At 46.7% G+C, this 22579-nt stretch overlaps 1 pseudogene; it reads right to left on the bottom strand.

Moving 5' to 3' along the window:
- Positions 1-17278: 17278 nt before the first annotated feature.
- Positions 17279-22312, bottom strand: LOC123134627 (26S proteasome non-ATPase regulatory subunit 8 homolog A-like; annotated as a pseudogene).
- Between the last annotated feature and the right edge of the window lie 267 nt (positions 22313-22579).

Below are 22579 nucleotides of genomic sequence, written 5' to 3'. Positions count from 1 at the left end.
TGAACTGGACGTCTGACAAAGCTTTGGGTGATACTGCAACGTCGAGACCCATAACTATTCTCGCGTGGTGGTTAGTGCATAAAGGCCAGAGGCCAACTCAGAACAAATACCCAAACCATAGTGTATTATTAGCTTGCGGAGACGAGCAGAGACTCACGATCAAAAGTGACCCCGTCGCCCCGTCTCGTGGACTTACAACAAGGGCCTAGAATGTCCGGCCTGCCACGTAACCATCTTGCGGGTGCTCTCCGGGCCCGCCCAACTTTCCCAAAGGTCTCAAGTAAAGTCAAGGTAACCGTGTGTCCAAACATCAATGGGAAAACCCAAGGAATCACCCACGAAGGATTCCACTCGATGTAACCATCAAGGTGAACATAAGAGGATCCACCCTCGAGGTTCACACTTGAGGTGTTGCACGACAGAGCCGTATCGGGAATGGTGAAAGAGGAACCACCCTCGATGACCACGACCGAATAGCTACACTACAGAATTATCATTAGGAGTGCGTTATGAATGATCACCCTCGGCACTCGATAGTAGCTCTGCAGAGTCAAGATACTAAAGGGGCATGATGTGATGTGAGGTGTCGGGCTCTGGTCGTCAATCAAGTTGATCGAGTCATCGGTGATGAAGCAGGGGCAACAAGGATAAGGTGGGGGTCACTGATGGATCACTAACCAACCTATGCTAAGCAGTTTAGGATAAGCAGGTAGGTATCAATAGCAGGTACAAAAGCAGGCTATGCATCAGAATAGGAGCAAACAATAACAGTAGAAAAATCTAATACAAGCATGAGAGTATAGAATGGGCGATATCGGGATGATCAAAGGGGGGCTTTCCTGGAAACTCCGCTGAAAGGGAAGAAGTGTCAACAGTGACGTAGACGATCACAACGGCAGCATCGGTCTCGGGGTCTATCAGAGAGAAGAGGGGGAAGAAACAGTAAATACATGCAAACATATGCACAACAAGACAATAAATGGTGCTAGAGGTGTTCTAACGCAGTGCTAGGCGATACTGGCGAAGGGGGAAAACATCCGGGAAAGTTTTCCTGGTGTTTGGCATTTTTGGACAAACGAACCTGAGGGGAAAGGTTACATGTTCTCTATGCTAGGGACGTGTGACAGACGAATGGAGGGCGTATCCGAATTCTTCTTGTCGTTCTGAGCAGCTTTCATGTATAAAACTTTTTCATCCGAGTTACGGATTATTTTCTATGAATTTTTAAATTTTTAAATGATTTTCTAATTTTCTGGAATTATTTTAATTCGAAAATAAATTAATACGTACTCCCTCCGTCCCATAATATAAGAACATTTTTGACACTAGTGCAATGTTAAAAATGTTATTATATATTGGGACAGAGGGAGTAATTGCTAAGTGTACATGGCAATGGCTTTAGTGGCTGGCAGGTGGGGTCCAGTTGACTGCCTAGTCAGCAGTCAACTAAGACAGTTGACTAGTCAAAGGGCCCAGGGGACCCGAATGTCATTGACTGGGTTATCCCAGTCAGCAGTTTGACTGGTCAATGGGACCTGTGGGACCCAGGTGTCAGTCACACATATTTTAGCATTTTCTTTTTAAGTGGATATTTAAAGGAGGAGGGTCCACCTGCCATTGGCTAGTAGCTAATCTAACTAGCAATTAGCGCTAAGCTGCTTTGCACATGGCCGGCCAGAGGCACAACCAGCCTCACGGCTTGTGCGCACACATGCACAGCACATGGCCGCATCGGCCATGGCCAGGCAGCAGCAGGAAGCAATAAGCGGCAGCAGCAGCGGCGCTATAGGCACTAGGCAGGGCCGCGAGCGGCTGCGGGGGCACTCCTTGGACGCGGCAAGGACGAGCGGCGGCCAGCGCCAGGCGCGGCGGGCACGCGCGCGTAGAATGCCGTGGGGCGACGGCGAGTGTGGCCGGGGGCGAGGTGCATAGGGCTGGGCGCGGGTAAGGGCGGCAGGTTGCGGCGAGCGGGGCAGCAGCAACACAAGGACCAACGCAAGAGCAGTAGCAACATGAAGCAACAAAAACAGAGAGCAGCGGCACCAAGCACGCACGTACGCATACACGGGAGTCTGGACGAGCTCGGGGATGGTGGCTACGGCAACAATTCGAGGGGGCAATGAAGGGGGATGGACGCGACTCACTGTGAGGGAGGTCGTGGACGTGCTCGGAACCGCGGGGAGGCACCGATGGTGGAGATCGACGGCGATGGCGCCATGGCCGTGGCGGGGAAGACAAGGCGGTGGCGACGAGGGGAGGCTTCTCCGGCTCGAAGGGCTCCTCCAAGATGATGTAGTCTATGACGGTGTTTCCACTGGACAGCCTCACGACCGACGGGGACGACGGTGGCCGCGCAACGGAGGAGGTCAAGGAGGGCGGAGCTCGGGTGAGGGGGAAAGAAACCGATCTGGGAGGCGGGAGGGGAAGAGTGAGCGAGGTCTAGGGTCTGGGGCATCGAGGGGGGTCTTTATCTCCTTCGGGGTACCGGCGGATGATCGCCACGGCGACAGCCGAGGCCGTGGCGGCGTGGATGGAGGCCACAACCCCCTCCCGTGAACAGGAGGAAGGGGATGTGGGGGTTAGGTGGGTTGGGCCTCTCCGTGGTGTTGATGTAGAAGCCCTCCATGGTCGATTCCCCCTCCGGCAGAACGCTGGCGAAGGCTCCAAGATGGGATCTCGCGGATACAGAAGGTTACGGCGGTGGAAATTGTGCTTCAGTGGCTCCCTGGATGTTTTCGGGGTACGTAGGCTTATATAGGAGGAAGAAGTACGTCGGTGGACGCCCGAGGGGCCCATGAGACATGGGGGCGCGCCCTATAGGGGGGAGGCGCCCTCCTATCTCGTGGAGGCCTCGGCTGCTTCTTGACTTGCACTCCAAGTCCTCTGGATCACGTTCGTTCCAAAAATCAGGCTCCCGAAGGTTTCATTCCATTTGGACTCCGTTTGATATTCCTTTTCTTCGAAATACTGAAATAGGCAAAAAAACAGCAATACGGGTTGGGCCTCTGGTTAGTAGGTTAGTCCCAAAAATGATATATATGTGTAAAATAAAGCCCATAAACATCCAAAAGGGGTAATATAATAGCATGGAACAAAAAAATTATAGATACGTTGGAGACGTATCAACGGTGCTTCCGCTGGACAGCCTCACGACCGACGGGAACGACGGTGGCCACGCAACGAAGGAGGTCAAGGCGGGCGGAGCTCTAGTGAGGGGAAAGAAACCGATCTGGGAGGTAGGAGGGGAAGAGTGAGCGAGGTATAGGGTTTGGGGCATCGAGGGGGGTCTTTATCTCCTTTAGGGTACCGGCGGATGATCGCCACGGCGACAGCCGAGGCCGTGTCGGCGTGGATGGAGGCCACGACCCCCTCCCGTGAACAGGAGGAAGGGGATGTGGGGGTTAGGTGGGCTGGGCCTCTCCTGTGCACAAGAGGCCCAGGTGATCAGGTGAGGTTTTTCCTTTTCTTTAATCATTTTTTGTTACATTTTTTAGTTCTGCTTAGTACTTAGATTAAACAACAAAAGGAGGGGTTTGCAAAATAAGAGACTTGGCCCATAATTTACAATGCAAATTTAGGCACTGCCATAAAATGGTTTGGCACATAAATAAAATATTTGCAAAAAATTTATAATCTTAAAGGCATATAAACTAATGATTTGGCCACCGTTTTGATTATTATAGGGCATTAAACCACTTTGTAAAATTGTTGGTTTACCATCGATATTAAGAAGTGAATATTTGTCACTTGGTCAACATTTTATTTACACATTTGAAACTTTTATAGTTTGACTAGATTTTAAATTTAGAATTCGGAGCGATTTGAATCTAAGCAAGATTAGCAACTGTAACAGCGATGACATGGCCTCATTAGCAGAGGATTACTGTGTTGGGGAACATTGCAGAAAATAAAATTTCTCCTACAGTTTCACCAAGATCCATCCATGAGTTCATCTAAGCAACGAGTGATAGGAGTGCATCTACATACCTTTGTAGATTGCGAGCGGAAGCGTTCAAGAGAACAGGGATGATGGAGTCGTACTCGCCGTGATCCAAATCACCGATGACCAAGTGCCGAATGGACAGCACCTCCGCGTTCAACACACGTACGGAGTGGATGACGTCTCCTCCTTCTTGATCTAGCAAGGGGGAAGGAGAGGTTGATGAAGATCCATCAACACGACGGCGTGGTGGTGGATGCAGCAGAGTTCCGGCAGGGCTTCGCCAAGCAACTACGGTAGGAGGAGGAGTAGCAAGGGGAGAGGGAGGCGCCAAAACTTTAGGTGCGGCTACCCTCCCTCCCCCATCCTTTATATAGGCCCCCAGGGGGTGCGCCGGCCCTAGAGATGGGATCTCTAGGGGGGCGGCGGCCAAGGGGGGTGGAGTGCCCCCCAAGGCAAGTGGAGGCGCCCCCTCCCCTAGGGTTCCCAACCCTAGGCGCAGAGGGGGGCCCAGGGGGGCGCACTAGCCCACCAGGGGCTGGTTCCCCTCCAAATTCAACCCATGGGGACCTCCGGGATAGGTGGCCCCACCCGGTGGACCCCCGTGACCCTTCCGGTGGTCCCGGTACAATACCGGTGACCCCCGAAACTTTCCCGGTGGCCGAAACTGCACTTCCTATATATAATTCTTTACCTTCGGACCATTCCGGAACTCCTCGTGATGTCCGGGATCTCATACGGGACTCCGAACAACTTTCGGTTTGCTGCGTACTCATATTCATACAACCCTGGCATCACCGAACCTTAAGTGTGTAGACCCTACGGGTTCGGGAGACACGTAGACATGACCGAGACAGCTCTTCGATCAATAACCAACAGCAGGATCTGGATACCCATGTTGGCTCCCACATGCTCCTCGATGATCTCATCGGATGAACCACGATGTCGAGGATTCAATCAACCCCGTACACAATTCCCTTTGTCAATCAGTACGTTACTTGCCCGAGACTCGATCGTTGGTATCCCAATACCTCATACAGTCTCGTTACCGGCAAGTCACTTTACTCGTACCATAATGCATGATCCCGTGACCAGACACTTGGTCACTTTGAGCTCATTATGATGATGCATTACCGAGTGGGCCCAGAGATACCTCTGCGTCATACGGAGTGACAAATCCCAATCTCGATCCGTGTCAACCCAACAGACACTTTCGGAGATACCTGTAGTGCACCTTTATAGTCACCCAGTTACGTTGTGACGTTTGGTACACCCAAAGCACTCCTACGGTATCCGGGAGTTACACGATCTCATGGTCTAAGGAAAAGATACTTGACATTGGAAAAGCTCTAGCAAAACGAACTACACGATCTTGTGCTATGCTTAGGATTGGGTCTTGTCCATCACATCATTCTCCTAATGATGTGATCCCGTTATCAACGACATCTAATGTCCATAGTCAGGAAACCATGACTATCTGTTGATCAACGAGCTAGTCAACTAGAGGCTTACTAGGGACATATTAAGGTCTATGTATTCACACGTGTATTACGATTTCCGGATAATACAATTATAGCATGAATAAAGACAATTATCATGAACAAGGAAATATAATAATAATCCTTTTATTATTGCCTCTAGGGCATATTTCCAACAGTCTCCCACTTGCACTAGAGTCAATAATCTAGTTACATTGTGATGAATCGAACACCCATAGAGTTCTGGTGTTGATCATGTTTTGCTCGCGAAAGAGGTTTAGTCAACGGATCTGCGACATTCAGATCCGTATGTACTTTGCAAATATCTATGTCTCCATCTTGAACATTTTCACGGATGGAGTTGAAATGACGCTTGATGTGCCTGGTCTTCTTGTGAAACCTGGGCTCCTTGGCAAGGGCAATAGCTCCAGTGTTGTCACAGAAGAGTTTGATCGGCCCCGACGCATTGGGTATGACTCCTAGGTCGGTGGTGAACTCCTTCACCCAAATTGCTTCATGCGTTGCCTCCGAGGCTGCCATGTACTCCACTTCACATGTAGATCCCGCCACAATGCTCTGCTTGCAGCTGCACCAGCTTACTGCTCCACCATTCAACATATACATGTATCCGGTTTGTGACTTAGAGTCATCCAGATCTGTGTCGAAGCTAGCATCGACGTAACCCTTTACGACGAGCTCTTCGTCACCTCCATAAACGAGAAACATGTCCTTTGTCCTTTTCAGGTACTTTAGGATATTCTTGACCGCTGTCCAGTGTTCCTTGCCGGGATTACTTTGGTACCTTTCTACCAAACTTACAGCAAGGTTTACATCAGGTCTGGTACACAGCATGGCATACATAATAGATCCTATGGCTGAAGCATAGGGGATGACACTCATCTCTTCTTTATCTTTTGCCGTGGTCGGGCATTGAGCCGAGCTCAATCTCACACCTTGCAATACAGGCAAGAACCCTGAAAGTTGTAAGCAGCTTCTCAAAGGTCCTTCATTGAAAAACACTTATTCAAGTAGGCCTTAATGCTGTCCAAAAGTTCTATATCATTTCCCATCAAAAGTATGTCATCTACATATAATATGAGAAATGCTAAAGAGCTCCCACTCACTTTCTTGTAAACGCAGGCTTCTCCATAAGTCTGCATAAACCCAAACGCTTTGATCATCTCGTCAAAGCGAATGTCCCAACTCCGAGATGCTTGCACCAGCCCATAAATGGATCGCTGGAGCTTGCACACCTTGTTAGCATTCTTAGGATCGACAAAACCTTCCGGTTGCATCATATATAGTTCTTCCTTAAGATGTCCGTTAAGGAATGCCATTTTGACGTCCATCTGCCATATCTCATAATCATAGTATGCGGCAATTGCTAACATGATTCGGACGGACTTCAGCTTAGCTACGGGAGAGAAAGTCTCATCATAGTTAACCCCTTGAACTTGCCGATAACCCTTAGCGACAAGTCGAGCTTTATAGATGGTAATATTACCATCCGCGTCCGTCTTCTTCTTAAAGATCCATTTGTTTTCTATCGCTCGCCGATCATTGGGCAAGTCTGTCAAAGTCCATACTTTGTTTTCATACATGGATTCTATCTCGGATTGCATGGCTTCAGCCATTTGTTGGAATCTGGGCCCGCCATCGCTTCTTCATAGTTCGAAGGTTCACCGTTGTCTAACAACATGATTTCCAGGACAGGGTTGCCATACCACTCTGGTGTGGAACGTGTCCTTGTGGACCTACGAAGTTCAGTAGCAACTTGATCCGAAGTACCTTGATCATCATCATTAATTTCCTCTCCAGTCGGCGTAGGCACCACAGGAACATTTTCCTGAGCTGCACTACTTTCCGGTTCAAGAGGTAGTACTTCATCGAGTTCTACTTTCCTCCCACTTACTCCTTTCGAGAGAAACTCCTTTTCCAGAAAGGATCCATTCTTGGCAACAAAGATCTTGCCCTCGGATCTTAAGTAGAAGGTATACCCAATGGTTTCCTTAGGGTATCCTATGAAGACGCATTTTTCCGACTTGGGTTCGAGCTTTTCAGGTTGTAGTTTCTTGACATAAGCATCGCATCCCCAAACTTTTAGAAACGACAGCTTAGGTTTCTTCCCAAACCATAATTCATACGGTGTCATCTCAACAGATTTAGATGAAGCCCTATTTAAAGTGAATGTAGCTGTCTCTAGAGCGTATCCCCAAAATGGCAGCGGTAAATCGGTAAGAGACATCATAGATCGCACCATATCCAATAGGGTGCGATTACGACGTTCGGACACACCTTTACACTGAGGTGTTCCAGGCGGCATGAGTTGTGAAACGATTCCACATTTCCTTAAGTGTGTACCAAATTCGTGACTTAAATATTCTCCTCCACGATCTGATCGTAGGAACTTTATCTTTCGGTCATGTTGATTCTCTACCTCATTCTGAAATTCCTTGAACTTTTCAAAGGTCTCAGACTTGTGTTTCATCAAGTAGACATACCCATATCTACTCAAGTCATCAGTGAGAGTGAGAACATAACGATATCCTCCGCGAGCCTCAACGCTCATTGGACCACACACATCGGTATGTATGATTTCCAATAAGTTGGTTGCTCGCTCCATTGTTCCGGAGAATGGAGTCTTGGTCATTTTGCCCATGAGGCATGGTTCGCATGTGTCAAATGATTCATAATCGAGAGACTCTAAAAGTCCATCAGCATGGAGCTTCTTCATGCGCTTGACACCAATGTGACCAAGGCGGCAGTGCCACAAGTATGTGGGATTATCGTTATCAACTTTACATCTTTTGGTATTCACATATGAATATGTGTAACATTACGCTCGAGATTCGTTAAGAATAAACCATTTACCATCGGGGCATGACCATAAAACATTTCATATAAATAGAACAACCATTATTCTCGGATTTAAATGAGTAGCCATCTCGTATTAAACGAGATCCGGATACAATGTTCATGCTCAAACTTGGGACTAAATAACAATTATTGAGGTTTAAAACTAATCCCGTGGGTAAATGTAGAGGTAGCGTGCCGACGGCGATCACATCGACCTTGGAACCATTCCCGACGCGCATTGTCACCTCGTCCTTCGCCAGTCTCCGCTTATTCCGCAGCTCCTGCTGTGAGTTACAAATATGAGCAACGGCACCGGTATCAAATACCCAGGAGTTACTACGAGTACTGGTAAGGTACACATCAATTACATGTATATCAAATATACCTTTAGTGTTGCCGGCCTTCTTGTCCGCTAAGTATTTGGGGCAGTTCCGCTTCCAGTGACCCTTCCCTTTGCAATAAAAGCACTCAATCTCAGGCTTGGGTCCATTCTTTGACTTCTTCCTGGCAACTGGCTTACCTGGCGCGACAACATCCTTGCCGTCCTTCTTGAAGTTCTTCTTACCCTTGCCCTTCTTGAACTTGGTGGTTTTATTGACCATCAACACTTGATGTTCTTTCTTGATTTCTACCTCTGCCGACTTCAGCATTGAAAATACTTCAGGAATAGTTTTCACCATCCCCTGCATATTGTAGTTCATCACAAAGCTCTTGTAGCTCGGTGGGAGCGACTGAAGGATTCTGTCAATGACCGCCTCGTCCGGGAGGTTAATGTCCAGCTGGGACAGGCGGTTGTGCAACCCAGACATTTTGAGTATGTGCTCACTGACAGAACTATTTTCCTCCATCTTACAACTATAGAACTTGTCCGAGACTTCATATCTCTCGACCCGGGCATGAGCTTGGAAAACCATTTTCAGCTCCTCGAACATCTCATATGCTCCGTGTTGCTCAAAACGCTTTTGGAGCCCCGGTTCTAAGATGTAAAGAATGCCGCACTGAACGAGGGAGTAATCATCAGCACGTGACTGCCAAGCGTTCATAACATCTTGGTTCTCTGGGATGGGTGCTTCACCTAGCGGTCCATCTAGGACATATGCTTTCTTGGCAGCTATGAGGATGATCCTCAGGTTCTGGACCCAGTCCGTATAGTTGCCGCCATCATCTTTCAGCTTGGTTTTCTCTAGGAACGCGTTGAAGTTCATGTTGACATGAGCGTTGGCCATTTGATCTGCAAGACATATTTTGCAAAGATTTTAGACTAAGTTCATGATAATTAAGTTCATCTAATCAAATTATTTAATGAACTCCCACTCAGATTAGACATCCCTCTAGTCATCTAAGTGTTACACGATCCGAGTCGACTAGGCCGTGTCCGATCATCACGTGAGACGGACTAGTCATCATCGGTGAACATCTCCATGTTGATCGTATCTTCCATACGACTCATGTTCGACCTTTCGGTCTCTGTGTTCCGAGGCCATGTCTGTACATGCTAGGCTCGTCAAGTTAACCCTAAGTGTTTTTGCATGTGTAAAACTGTCTTACACCTGTTGTATGTGAACGTAAGAATCTATCACACCCGATCATCACGTGGTGCTTCGAAACGACGAACTTTAGCAACGGCGCACAGTTAGGGGGAACACTTTTTTCAAATTATTATAAGGGATCATCTTATTTACTACCGTCGTTCTAAGTAAACAAGATGCATAAACATAATAAACATCACATGCAATTATATAATAGTGACATGATATGGCCAATATCATATAGCTCCTTTGATCTCCATCTTCGGGGCTCCATGATCATCTTCGTCATCGACATGACACCATGATCTCCATCATCATGATCTCCATCATCGTGTCTTCATGAAGTTGTCACGCCAACGACTACTTCTACTTCTATGGCTAACGCGTTTAGCAATAAAGTAAAGTAATTTACATGGCATTCTTCAATGACACGCAGGTCATACAAAAATAAAGACAACTCCTATGGATCCTGCCGGTTGTCATACTCATCGACATGCAAGTCGTGGTTCCTATTACAAGAACATGATCTCATACATCACAATATATCATTCATCATTCATCACAACTTTTGGCCATATCATATCACAAGACAATTGCTGCAAAAACAAGTTACACGTCCTCTAATTGTTGTTGCATCTTTTACGTGGCTGCAATTGGGTTCTAGCAAGAATGTTTTCTTACCTACGAATAACCACAACATGATTTTATCAACTTCTATTTACCCTTCATAAGGAACCTTTTCATCGAATCCGCTCCAACTAAAGTGGGAGAGACAGACACCCGCTAGCCACCTTATACAACTAGTGCATGTCAGTCGGTGGAACCTGTCTCACGTAAGCGTACGTGTAAGCTCGGTCCGGGCCGCTTCATCCCACAATACCGCTGAAGCAAAATAAGACTAGTAGCGGCAAGCAAGTTGACAAGATCTACGCCCACAATAGATTTGTGTTCTACTCGTGCAATAGAGAACTACGCATAGACCTAGCTCATGATGCCACTGTTGGGGAACGTTGCAGAAAATAAAAAATTTCCTACAGTTTCACCAAGATCCATCCATGAGTTCATCTAAGAAACGAGTGATAGGAGTGCATCTACATACCTTTGTAGATCGCGAGGGGAAGCATTCAAGAGAACGGGGATGATGGAGTCGTACTCGCCGTGATCCAAATCACCGATGACCAAGTGCCGAACGGACAGCACCTCCGCGTTCAACACACTCCGCGTTCAACACACGTACGGAGCGGATGACGTCTCCTCCTTCTTGATCCAGCAAGGGGGAAGGAGAGGTTGATGAAGATCCAGCAGCACGACGGCGTGGTGGTGGATGCAGCAGAGTTCCGGCAGGGCTTCGCCAAGCAACTACGGGAGGAGGAGGAGTAGCAAGGGGAGAGGGAGGCGCCAAAACTTCAGGTGCGGTTGCCCTCCCTCCCCCCTCCTTTATATAGGCCCCCAGGGGGGCGCCGGCCCTAGAGATGGGATCTCTAGGGGGGGGGGCGGCCAAGGGGGGTGGAGTGCCCCCCAAGGCAAGTGGAGGCGCCCCCTCCCCTAGGGTTCCCAACCCTAGGCGCAGAGGGGGCCCAGGGGGGGCGCACTAGCCCACCAGGGGCTGGTTCCCCTCCCACTTCAGCCCATGGGTCCCTCCAGGATAGGTGCCCCACCCGGTGGACCCCCGGGACCCTTCCGGTGGTCCCGGTACAATATCGGTGACCCCCGAAACTTTCTCGGTGGCCGAAACTGCACTTCCTATATATAATTCTTTACCTCCGGACCATTCCGGAACTCCTTGTGACGTCCGGGATCTCATCTGGGACTCCGAACAACTTTCGGTTTGCTGCATACTCATATTCATACAACCCTAGCGTCACCGAACCTTAAGTGTGTAGACCCTACGGGTTCGGAGACACGTAGACATGACCGAGAAGACTCGACGGTCAATAACCAATAGCGGGTTCTGGATACCCATGTTGGCTCCCACATGCTCCTCGATGATCTCATCGGATGAACCATGATGTCGAGGATTCAATCAACCCCGTACACAATTCCCTTTGTCAATCGATACGTTACTTGCCCGAGACTCGATCGTCGGTATCCTAATACCTTGTTCAGTCTCGTTACCGCCAAGTCACTTTACTCGTACCGTAATGCATGATCCCGTGACCAGACACTTGGTCACTTTGAGCTCATTATGATGATGCATTACCGAGTGGGCCCAGAGATACCTCTTCGTCATACGGAGTGACAAATCCCAGTCTCGATCGGTGTCAACCCAACAGACACTTTCGGAGGTACCTGTAGTGCACCTTATAGTCACCCAGTTACGTTGTGACGTTTGGTACACCCAAAGCACTCCTACGGTATCCGGGAGTTACACGATCTCATGGTCTAAGGAAAAGATACTTGACATTGAAAAAGCTCTAGCAAAACGAACTACACGATCTTGTGCTATGCTTAGGATTGGGTCTTGTCCATCACATCATTCTCCTAATGATGTGATCCCGTTATCAACGACATCTAATGTCCATAGTCAGAAAACCATGACTATCTGTTGATCAATGAGCTAGTCAACTAGAGGCTTACTAGGGACATATTATGGTCTATGTATTCACACGTGTATTACGATTTCCAGATAATACAATTATAGCATGAATAAAGACAATTATCATGAACAAGGAAATATAATAATAATCCTTTTATTATTGCCTCTAGGGCATATTTCCAACATACCGTAGCTTAATTATCCGGGCGTCACATTAGTTTTCAAGGTAGGCTAACAATATTCTAAGTTGGTTACCGTGACTGGCTAGTAGCTTAACATCGTCCTTAATTGCATACAATACTTTTTTGTAAGGTGAGAAACTTAGTTCATACATAGGTGACTTAGCAACATTGATGGGCAATTTTTTGTTGTATTGTAGGTAATTGAAATAGTACTGACAGGCAACTAAGCAACACGGATAGGCAACTTCATAGTGTATGTAGACAACTTAGAGAATCCAATAATAAGAAACTTCACAATATTTGCAGCAGCTAATTTGCAAAGTTATGCAACTGAGCAACAATAATAGGCAACCAAGCCTCAGGCGTAGGCAACTGAACATCAACAATAGGCAACTGAGAAACCATGATAGACAAGTTGTTCTAATGTTACCAAATTCAGAGGTACATAGTGCAGTGAAGTCGCTTTTATATATAGCACTACAAGTGCCTCATGTTTTGTGTGATTTTTCTCGTCACACAAACTAACCTAATAGGAGTCCTATTAGGCCAGACATAAGAAGTTGCTTCCCTACGACATTAAAGTTGCCTCCGTTGCACCCAAAGTTGCCCACGAAAAAATGTCCGATGAAACCTACCAATATGAGATCTACTTTTGAAGAACTCGTCGTGAGAAACCAAATGGTGAAAACGGAACAGGATTTTGAATCAAACGTTTTTTGGAGCTTGTGCTACAACCGGCTGTAAGTCTACAACCCGCTTCTCTTCTCTCTGTCAAGACAACAACAATATAATTTTTAACATAATCAAAATGCTTAAAAGTGCAGCTGCGCTATTAAGTCGAAGCGAGCGCACAACTTTGTCCCCCTCTCCCTCACCTACCACCAGTAGGCAACTAAACTTCATAATGTTTTAAGCAACTTAGAAAAAACAATGATGACAACTTCACAATATCTGTAGGTAACTAATTTTGCAAAGTTAGGCAACCGAGCAACAATGGCATGCATCTAATTAGCACTAGCAAGCAACCAATCATCAATGGTAGGCAATTTCATAGTATTTTTATGTAACTGAGACTCAACTAGAGGAAACTGACGATCAACGAGAGGCAACTTAGAGCCATGGTAGGCAAGTTGGTATAATGTTAGTAAAAGTCATAAGTACACATAACACAGTTAATTGCTTGCATGTAGCACTAAAGGCGCCTCATGTTTCGTGTAATTTTCTTGGTTTTGCACAAACCAACCTAATAGGCATTTCTAGTAAGCCAAAAAGAAGGAGTTGCTTCAGTTTATTACTAAAGTTGTCTCAATTGCACCCAAAGTTGCCCACACACAAAAAGTCATCGAAACCCACCTATATGGGATCTAGTTTTGAAGACTTCATCGCGAGAAACCTAACGGTGAAACGGTTCTGAATTCCGACGCTCGAACAAAAAGTTATGGCTTTTTTAAAAATTTGAAGCGCCAAATAAATGCATGCATGCGGGGTATTCCTGAAGAATCGCTGGGTAGGAGAGTACGAGTAGACATGGGGGACCAAATGCTTTTCCTCCTTTAGTATGTGAGGCATGTGATTGGACTACACTTGCCTTTTATGGAAGGGGCGCTCGAATAGTCCACTGAGCGCACGAGCGCTGCCTAACCACGTCCTTTTTTGAATGGTACAATACATATTTTATACTACTCGAACATTGCATAAAATGCCATAAACATTTTTTTGAAACATGTGATTTTTTTAAATGTCACATAAATTTGTTTGAATGGTACTCCCCTGTTCACAAATATTAGATGTTTTCAATATTTCAATGTGGACTACATAAAGACCGAAATGATTGAACAAATACATAGAACATGTCTATATGCATCCGTCTTAGAAAAAAGTTAAAACGCCTTATATTTGTGAACAGAGGGAGTACACAACTTTTAAATGAATCATGAGAACATTTGTAACACTTCATATTTTTAAATTTGTCACGAACATTTTTTCAAAGAGTGTGAACATTTTTTAAGTGCAACATTTTTTTTCAAATGCTATCAGCATTTTAAAAAACAAATTGTGTGAACACTTTTTTAATATTGCACGGACGTCTTTTTGAATGCACAATGAATGTTTTTCTAAATTCAAATATAATCTTTTCCATTTCAGAAATGTAAATAAAAGTAATGAAAAAAATAAAAATAAAGCCAGCGTTCCTTCCCGCACTGGGCTGACTTGTCCTTGGGACGAGTTGCACGCGCCCGAAATAGTTTTGGCGAAATTACTAATTAAGAGTACTCGTTGCAAAGACCACTCCACCTTCCCAGATCGCGACAAGTGGCGCCCATGCAGTGCGCCACTTGTCGCAACCTGTGAGTTTTCCCTTTTTCGTAGATCCGTTTATTCAAAACGTTTTATCTCTTAAACCGTGCGTCCAAATCTCGAATCGTTTTCACCATTGGATTTCTCACGTCGAAATCTTGAAAACTAGATCCAATGTAGATAGGTTTTGACAATTTTTTCACGAAAAAACCGAACCGGGAACACGTTTTTTTCATTTTCAAAAGAGGCACGCCCGTGCCTCTCACGAAATCACAACCGTGCCTCTCGTGGAAGCAAAACCGTGACTCTCGTGGAAGGAAAAACAAAAAACAAAAACACACATTTTTTTTCCGTTTCCGAGAAGGCACGGCCGTGACTCTCGTAAAAGCACAACCGTGCCTCTAGCGAAAGCAAAACCGTGACTGTCGTGAAAAAAAAAACAAAAAACGCGTATTTTTTCCCTTTCCGAGAGGCACGGCCATGACTCTCGCGAAAGAACAACCCTGCCTCTCGCGGAAGCAAAACCGTGACTTTCACGAAAGAAAAAAACAGAAAACGCGTAGAAAACATGTTTTGATTTTCCCTTTCCGAGAGGCACGACCGTGACTCTCGCAAAAGCACAACCGTGACTCTCGCAAAAAAAAACCCAGAAAACATGTTTCTTTTTGTTTTCGAAAAGCACGGCCATGACTCTCGCTAAAGCACACCGTGCCTCTCGCTGGAGAAAAGTCGTGACTTTCGCGAAAGAAAAAAAACGTGTTTTTTCGCGCAAAAAGTTTTTTTTGGAATTTTTTTTGATCGAAAAGCTAAGGAATACCGGGGAAAAACCAAAACGTCAAAAAACAAAAAAAAAACCCATTTAAAAGGCCGAAAACGCGTGCGGAAAAAATAAAAAAATAAAATCCAGAAAGAGCTTCCAGAACTCGACACGTGGCGAATGACTGAGAGCACGCCAAGTGACGTTGATCGTTGCAGGACTCCCGAACGAGCACTCGTTAACTAGTTGGCCTCTAGTTTTGGGGAGCGCACGGAAGCGGCAATGGACCATCCCACCCCGCGCGCAGGGTACGCGTTTTCGTGGGCGTTTTCCCGCTTAGACACCCCTGACACCCCTACCTCACCAGAGTCCTCACCCATCCCCACCAGAATTCCCAGTCCCGCACCTCGAAAAAAAATCCCCATCCCGGGCGTCAGAGCCCCCTCCCCTCCGCCTCTCCTTCCTCGCGGCCGACGCATTTCTTCCTCCTCCGAGCAACACCGCCATGCCCATGCCGCAATGCTGCTACTTCCTCCTCAACTTCCTGCTCGTCTTATGCATCATATTCCCCTGCACCTTCCCGTCCCTCTTCTACCGCCTCCTCTGCAGCTACTCGACGGAGGTCGTCATCATCATGGGGGCGCTGGCGTTGTTGACGATCCTGCGACGGGTTCAGGAGCTCCTGCGCCTGCGAATCCCGTCGTCTCCAACTCGCCCGACGACACCATGGGGGCACATCATACTGGTTCTGCTCGGAGCGGCGGGACTGATCCTGATGCTCCTTCGCCGTCGCCGATAAACGGCGGAAGGGCAAATGATTATATTGCTAGTTAATCACCCTCAAGTTGTTGCTGATGCAGCAGCAGCATTTTTCTTCTTTTTTGTACATGTGATCTATGATTGTTTTGTAGTAAGTACATCTGTGTTTCTGCTTTTACATTTGGTATAATCCTCTGTCAATCTTATACCTCCTTGTAGATCACACGATGTTTTTATTCATGTCCTGTTTGCTGCAAACATGTATATCTCTGTAAAGAAATGTTATGCCTCCATGGAGGCTGAATTTTCATAAAATTCAAAAGTCGAAAATTCCGGTTTTAAAAACAGCTGAAAAAAAAATGTACAAGTAAACAAGGATGTGAGGTGTATGTGTGCAAAATTTCAGGATGAAATACATTGAAATGCGCAAAAAAGACGAGGATGAATAGTATCATGTGTTAAAAAGCCCTAGATATTTTATTTCAACTTATTTCGTCCTAAAATTTTACACGTGCAATCTGCCTTCATCTACCTCTTTATTTTTTTCAGAAATTTTAAAATGTAAAAATATGATATTTTTTTCAGGAATTTTGAATTTGGAGGCTCCACGAAGCTCGGCCTCCAAAAGCAATTTCTGGAGTAGGTTTATACTACTATATCTTTTGTTCAACTCCCTTGTAGTTTCAAGGTAATTTTGATATGACTTCTTACAATCAACTGGCTCATCATCTGCCGGTAGGCGACCATTGAGAATGAAGGATCTACACAAGCGGCATCAATTGCCAAAGATATTGCCGCCGTCGACTTTGCCCGTCCGCAGTGGCAGAGGGAGGGAAAAAGAGCACAGGCCCCTCCGTCGGACTCGCTCTTACACAATCAATTCATCATTAATATAACAAGCGTTGTTTCTTTTGCCATTTTAAGCCGACATTTCACAGTTGAGTATCTTTGGAAACAGTGGGTGAAACAAACGATTTAACAAAATAGTAGAGCTGAGTCACATGGCAATCCAATAATCCACCTCTTCATGGGAAATTCAGTCCAAAGATGAAGAAAAAAGAGGCAAACAAATCACACGATCCTCTCCAGCTCCCTCGCGTAGCCGAGGGTCTGGTTGATGACCGGCGCCGCCGGTATCTCCTTGCAGGGCTGCGACTCCTTCGCCTTCTGGAACAAGACGCGGCCGTCCTTGACATCCCACTCGGGGTGCTCCTGTTGACAACACGACGATACTTTACAACCCATGGTCACAATATAACTCACGTAATTCACACCGGGAGCACAAGGCATGTTACTTTACCTCTGCGATGTACTGTTGCAGTTCCTTGTCGGAGCTGAACTTAAACATCTGCTTCGCGTCGTTTATTGACAGGTAATCGTATCCCTTCTCGCTGCACCCAGCTATCTCGTCTCTGCGGGCGCACCAGATATCATCACAGTGATGCACAGCAGCACAAGGAGCTAACTGGAAGGGGTGGAGACAGAGACCGACTTACCTGACGTTTTTTTTTGAAAGATCCAGCGTAGCTGGCTTTTCATGTTGATCATAGCAGAGAGCAATGGGTAAACTGAAAATACATGGAGGTGATCGAAACGATCAAAGGATTAAATTGAAAAACATGGTTTGGAACCAGAGGGAAAAAAACAAAACACTAGCTCAACTCAGCCTATCCCTTTTGGTGGCAGCGTGAATGGGTGCATCAGGCATGTTGCTCCGGCCTGCCTCCATAGATCAATGCCTCACCTGATGGCCTGCAAAAGTTCTCTCCCGGATGCCTCTTTGTTCCTGAAAGTGCAGTTGTTTCAGTGCCTCCAAATTTCCCAAGCTGCTAGCATCGTGAGGGACTTTATGCCCTTTCTGAACTCTGGTTTTGTGCCCTCCACAATGCTCATGGTACGATCGGTGCTGCTTTTGGTTTGGCCATCAGATTGCATACTCAGTGCTTCACAGCCCGTCCAAAGTGAGAGGCTGTTCCAAATTGTGATGGTGAAAGGGTAGGACCAGAAGATGTGGTCAACCGTTTCGAGGTTTCTGAAACAAAACTGACAGAAGTATGCATTGGACCACCCTCTTCGCTGCAGTCGATCATTGCACCATAGCCTATTCAGCAGCAGCAACCAGAAGAAGATCTTCAGTTTTCCGGGCGCCCAAGTCTTCCAGATGATCTGTGGGTGTGGAGGTAAGGTTCGCTTGAAATTGCGCCCGATAAGCCGAAGCAGCAGTGTAGCAGCCGGTGGCCTCCAAGTTCCATCGGATCTCGTCGCTAGTGTCTGAACTGAGGTTTACAGGAAGCAGCCGTAGCAGTCTTGCCAGGGCAACACAGTCATATACTATCTGATCTGTCTGCCGGTGCGATAGGTCGAGGATCCATCGATCATCACGTATGGCATCTGCAACCGATCTGTTCTTCCTCTTGGAGTGCTTATACAGTGCTGGGAAAAGGAGATGCAGTGCGCCGGCCTGGTGCCAGGAGCAGGTTTAAAACCTTGCCGTCTGTCCATTACCAAGCGTGATCGAGGTGGCCGCGCTGAAGAACAGCCGATTGGAGGCAGTGCACGGTACCTCCATGCCCACCCATGGCTTGTCTGGGTGTTTCCAGGTTTGCCATAGCCATCGTTGCCGCAGGGCCCGGCTAAAGCGCTCAAGGTTGAGGATGCCAAGTCCTTGTTTATCCACCGGTGAACACACCTTGCTCCAGTTTACTTTACATTTGCCTCCGGACCAGAAGGTCCATGAAGTATATGTAGGTTTCATGCGGCGCGGTTTGTCGAGCGCTTAGCACGCGGTTGTATGCGCCCTCCATAAAGGACTGCTCGAGTTCAACCCCGTGCTTGATGTAAGCATTATCCAGCGCTTTGGCGGGAAGAAGCTCCAGCTCAGTGTGGAACTCCGCAATTCTATTCTGGACTAACAGCCTCAGAAGGTTAGCCCCCATGATTGGGTACTCCTCCGATGATGGAGGAATTGTGCCACTGCAAGCATCAGCATGAATTAGTACGATATATTACAAGCAGCAAATCCAACATATTCCTAGGTAAAATAACCTTCAACAAGTCCAGGCATTTTGTAACATGTTCTGGACTTGATAAACCAGACATATAACACTGAATAAGATGCGAAAACAATTCTGCTAAGATATTAGAAACACTAAACATTTGCCAGTCTGGCAAGGGCATCATGGCTCACCCGCAGGCAGAAACCTGAGAGTTCGATACGAACCCAATCTACATGTCTAACTTAACTGCGACTTGCAAACATAAATTCCCAAATCTGACCCTGTTCCATATTCGACTAACCAACTGAACCAGCAAACTTGGCACAACATAACTCATGCAAGACTAACCCAAAAACTCATGCAAGACTACCACAAAAACCTATTTTGGTTTAACTCATTTGGCAACTTATTATGCCCAAAGAAAACCAATAAATTTATACTTATTTGTTTTCACTTTACCAACTGAAAACCCAATGGAAGATGAAGGAGAACAGGGAACAATACTCATATTAAATGACAGCCTACACAATGCATAGACAGAGAAAATAACTGCAAAGTAGTAAAAAAAAAGGAACTAACCATGTGTCCATGTAATACGGCTTGAGCTGGCAGAAGTCCCTTTCAAATGCATCTTGGTCTTCCATTTTCACACTCAAAATAACTGCCTGCTCATAAATTTCCCCGGAAATGTTTCAGGTAGATTTAGTGGCTGCTCTATTAAGGATGGCCACAAGACCAGAGCATATATTTCTAAATAGCTGGGCCATAACACTAGAGACACACATTTTCCTTTATAAAAAAACAGGGCATAGGTTACGACAATCGACAGAAGGGTTGGGTTCATTCATGGCGACAGCATATGAACGATCAACTCATGAACTGCAACATAATGATATCTGAATGACCTAATCTTATATCATCTAATACAAATATCCAATGCAGCATCAGAGGTCAAGTAGAAAAAGAGACCCGTTATTCCAGAGTTGACACTCTGACACTGACAAGCATCACTAGCGTCAGTTTTAACTCAGATAGAACAAACATTCAAATCAAATCATCTATAAAAATTCATATATGGCTGCAACCATTCGACTGAAACTCCTAAAGTAAAATTGCATGACCAAAACAAATCAGCGTTAGGTGTGCGAAGATCCCCCACCACATCCTCGAGCTAGCTACATCGAGCAACTACACATACCAACTGTTACAGAAAGACCACACATGAATGTCAGTTAACTAAACTAAGTTTCAGTTCAACGGTGCTGAACTGGTCATATATCGCAACAACAATCAAACACGACTACAATCTCATACCAACATCACATATCAACCAAACACAGACCAACAGGACACAAAGCATAATGATAATAATAACCTATGTACAGAACCCAAAATTCCCCTCACCAACACAATCTTCGCATACACCTACAGTACCTACACCATAGTAGTAACACGGTAACCAACCAAGAAAAATTCTCGCTCAGGCTCACACAGACAGAAAGCATCATACAACGTGCTAGACGGCGATTTGCTGGACAAAAAAAAAAGAAGCAAAGTTATCTTACTCGCAAGCTTGAGCTCCTCCACGGCGTTGGGCGTCTGCTGGAACAACGGGGGGAGGCTGGGGAACTTGGTGAGGAGGACCTGCAAAAAGGAGGAAGCTTCATCACACGTCAACTCACCAAAAGACCAAGGGTCCCGATAACTGCCACACGTGTGGTGTATCGGGTAGTTGTGCCACACGCCTCGTGTGGCATGGACAGCAACCAGCCCACACACCTACGTGTGGGCAAAACAACTAATGCCCACACACATCTTTTTTCCCCTCCTGAACCCTCTCACACGCGTGCGTGTGGGCGAAGTTGATAACGCCCACACGCCCGTATGTCAGGCCTCGTACCCTTCTGGTCCTGCACGCGACGCGTGACGCCCACCGCGTGCCCGCAGTTGCCATGGTCCAGACCCTCGTCCATATTCGTTTATCTGCAGTTGCCATATCGCTGAACTACGGTTGCCATGTCGGATAACTGCAGTTGCCATGGTTGCTCAACTGCAGTTGCCATGTATGGTCTGATCTAATGTAGTTGCCATGATTTCATAACTTTAGGAGTTGCCACATACTAACACTAGGCAGTTGAGAGAGTTGCCATGTGCTCACAAGCATGCTAGGGCAGTTGCCATGTAAAAAGGAAGACTTGCCATCTGCTTACGTGCACGTTAGGGCAGTTGCCATGTACGTGCACGTTGGGGCAGTTGCCATGTACCATGCAAAAACACATGGCAACTCGGTAAAAGACAGTTGCCATCTGCTTACGTGCAATCTAGGCAGTTGCCATGTACCCTGCAAAAAACACATGGCAACTCAGGTAAAAAAAGAGAGTTGCCACCTGCTTATAAAGCACACTAGAGGCAGTTGCCATGTGCGCTGCAAAAACACATGGCAACTAGCAGCTTACGTGTGAGAGAGGAGACGGGCGTGTGGGCGAGATGGCAAATGCCCACACACCAGCCCTTGTGCGTGACTGAAAACTGATGTGTGGGTGGACTGCTAAACGCCCACACACCGGCCCCTCCGTGTGGTAAAACGAATGTGTGGACGAACTATGTCACACACCACACACACGTCTTGTCCTACGTGGCACAGAAAATCAGCCAGATTGTGTCAAGATTCGTGCATATAGTACTGGACGGTGATGGATGCGTGTGGTCGAGATGGTCAACGCCCACACGCGTGGGCGTTAACATTTCCGAAGACCAATCTCTCCCTCCCCGGCGAAACCACCGGTGAAGATCCAACTAGAACTAAGAAGACCTAGAAAAGAACCGAGCTTTCGAGACCACCCGGCGGAAGGGGAAGGGGAGAGGGGGCGGGCGCACCTTGAGCTGCGAGAGGAGGGTCGAGGCGACGTCGAGGTTGTTGGCTTTGGAGGCCGCCTTAAGCGGTCGAACAGCCGCGTCACCTCCACCAGCTTCGGATCCATCGGCGGCGGGGGACGGCGGAGCTCGAGCTTCGGGTCGAGTCGCGGATTCGAGCCGAGGGAGATCGAGGCGGTTTGGGGGGATTTGAGTCTCCTCCGCTCCAACTATGAGATCGGGCTGTCCTACTCAGGCTCCATTTCTTTCTGTGAACCAGAACGTTTTCTTTTTCATCCTAAAAAACCGTAATGATAACTTCCGAACATTCGGGAGTTAAGCATGGCAACCGGAACGGGTATAGATGACAAGTTTAGTTTGCGTGAGATTAGGGA

The sequence above is a fragment of the Triticum aestivum genome, chromosome 6B (assembly GCF_018294505.1).
Source record: "Triticum aestivum cultivar Chinese Spring chromosome 6B, IWGSC CS RefSeq v2.1, whole genome shotgun sequence".
Taxonomy (NCBI): domain Eukaryota; kingdom Viridiplantae; phylum Streptophyta; class Magnoliopsida; order Poales; family Poaceae; genus Triticum; species Triticum aestivum.
The sequence above is the reverse complement of the archived record's forward strand: the minus strand, read 5'-3'. Positions and strand labels throughout refer to the sequence as shown.